This window comes from Schistocerca gregaria, unplaced genomic scaffold (assembly GCF_023897955.1).
Source record: "Schistocerca gregaria isolate iqSchGreg1 unplaced genomic scaffold, iqSchGreg1.2 ptg000398l, whole genome shotgun sequence".
Taxonomy (NCBI): domain Eukaryota; kingdom Metazoa; phylum Arthropoda; class Insecta; order Orthoptera; family Acrididae; genus Schistocerca; species Schistocerca gregaria.
Genome location: NW_026061837.1, coordinates 285001 through 287500, shown reverse-complemented (window position 1 = coordinate 287500; position 2500 = coordinate 285001). Strand labels below are relative to the sequence as shown.

Here is a 2500-nt window from a genome sequence, read left to right as displayed (position 1 = left end):
CCTTAACCTAACTTACACTGCACCTTAACCTAACTTACACTGCACCTTAACTGTCACATGTAACGTCACAGGAATGTAGCTTTGCCTAACAGCAACCCTCTGAACATAGTTCACTGCTTGGATCCTCTGGTGTCATGTGTATTTCTTGATGCCATGGTGCGTACCCTCACATAAAGGTCTTTCGAGTGTTGCGTACTTTCTACACAGTCCCGCTAACCACTGGAAGGGTGTACCGCTACAGAACGAATATCGCCCTCCCCTCCTGCCCTTCCAAGCTGGTCGGTCAGGCGTTTGTTTGTGAAATGAGCCTTGCAGCTGTTCAGTTGCATTCGGTTGTCGATGCAGTCAGTGTACGTTGTGGTACGGCCTGTGTGGACTGTCCGCTGATGTACGCGTAACCCACACTGATCATCCGTCGTTACGTACTGAGTGACATAATGTGGCACATGCTTGACCGTACACCGGCTGCGCCCTACAATGGCGAATCATAAGGGCCATATGTTGTGCACGATGCTACTTGTCTCGTCTCCCCATTACAGCGAGATTGCACTGTTGTACGCCGTACAGACATGTGGTAAGTAGGTACGGACGAAAGTATTGCATGTTGGCCCCCCCCCCCCCTCCTCCCTCTGCCGGGAATCAGCGTGAGCCGTCTGTTGATGTAGCGACGAGGGTTTTCCTATTTAATCGTATTGCCCCACACAACATGATAGCACGGTGGACCGCGTTCCACATCTGCGACATGCTACAGAGGCCGGTTGACAGTCGACCGCGCAAGGGACATTGCACACGTGCGCGGACCATCTTCCACGTGTTCTCTCGTGTACATGCCGCAGTGTGTATGTGGGCTGATGTAGCGTGTCGTGACACATAACATGCAGGCATGCCAGAATCGTAGATTTCGCAAATGTAGATTGACGTATACGTTTGCTGCCAAAGATCCGCAAATGAACTGGAAATCAGTTGTTGAGCGGTTGTTCGCGCTGCAGGTGCATCGGTGATAGCGACGATCGGTACATCTGTGAACCGGTTGTTTCGGCGGTACCCGCCATGCCCCCGAACCTGAGTTGGCCATGTGGGTATGAAGCGATACGAGGCTGTGGCTTGGCGGGACAGTCCCCGGCCGGTGAGGGGGGGCCGCCCGGCGTGCTGGCCGCGCGCTGCGTGAGCGCACGCACTACAGCCGGCTGGTGGGGGGCGCCCAGTGGCAGGAGCGCCGGCCGACGGGCCCGGCTGGCGTCCCAGCTATGCGCCGGCGCACCCTGCGCGCGGCGCCAGGCGGCCAAAGTGGGTTCTGCCGAGCCCGGTGCGAAGCGCGGTGGACATCTGCAGTGTGCTGGTCCGATTGCGGACTGTGTGCGTTGAGGATGCGCCGCCGCCCGGCACTCGGCGTCGCGACGCCGTCTGCTGCTCGGTCGCCCCCAGCGGTTCTCGCAGGTGGTTTGTATCGCAGCTCTGCGGACGTGTTGGCGTGTGCGCTGTGCTGGGAGAGTTCGCTTCTGCACCCAAGTGGGGCTTTGCCCTTCTGTGGCGCTGGCGTTGGAGCTGCCGGTCACCGTAGGTGGCGCGTGTTGTTTCCCGCCGGCAATGCCACGACAGCACGCTCCCGGGCCTCTGTCGGCAGCGGCAAGCTCAGTTGGGAGCACGGGTGTTCGCACTGAAAGCGTCTACTCGCCTATCTCCGGGCGATTGCGCCTCTCTCGAACCCGACCAAGTACTTAGGACGGCGCTGCGCGCCGCCGGGACCTGAGAGGGTTTCGAGGTGTATCGTGCAGGGGAGCTCAGCCTCCTCCTGTTTGCAGAATAATTGAGCGGACGCTTGCGTGTTCGCGCGGGCCCTCGGGACACACTCCCGGGCGGCCGGCTGCTCAGCTCTCGTTGACGCAGCTCCCTGGTTGATCCTGCCAGTAGTCATATGCTTGTCTCAAAGATTAAGCCATGCATGTCTCAGTACAAGCCGCATTAAGGTGAAACCGCGAATGGCTCATTAAATCAGTTATGGTTCCTTAGATCGTACCCACGTTACTTGGATAACTGTGGTAATTCTAGAGCTAATACATGCAAACAGAGTCCCGACCAGAGATGGAAGGGACGCTTTTATTAGATCAAAACCAATCGGATTGGCTCGTCTGGTCCGTTTGCCTTGGTGACTCTGAATAACTTTGGGCTGATCGCACGGTCCTCGTACCGGCGACGCATCTTTCAAATGTCTGCCTTATCAACTGTCGATGGTAGGTTCTGCGCCTACCATGGTTGTAACGGGTAACGGGGAATCAGGGTTCGATTCCGGAGAGGGAGCCTGAGAAACGGCTACCACATCCAAGGAAGGCAGCAGGCGCGCAAATTACCCACTCCCGGCACGGGGAGGTAGTGACGAAAAATAACGATACGGGACTCATCCGAGGCCCCGTAATCGGAATGAGTACACTTTAAATCCTTTAACGAGTATCTATTGGAGGGCAAGTCTGGTGCCAGCAGCCGCGGTAATTCCAGCTCCAAT

At 57.1% G+C, this 2500-nt stretch overlaps 1 non-coding gene across 1 annotated transcript in view; it reads left to right on the top strand.

Annotated features, from left to right (window-relative positions):
- Nucleotides 1-1888: 1888 nt before the first annotated feature.
- The window catches only part of LOC126311073 (small subunit ribosomal RNA), a 1894-nt gene continuing 1282 nt past the window's right edge, over nt 1889-2500 (top strand). The window contains exon 1 of the ribosomal RNA XR_007554373.1: nt 1889-2500. This exon is cut by the window's right edge and continues 1282 nt beyond it. This is a non-coding gene — a ribosomal RNA (small subunit ribosomal RNA).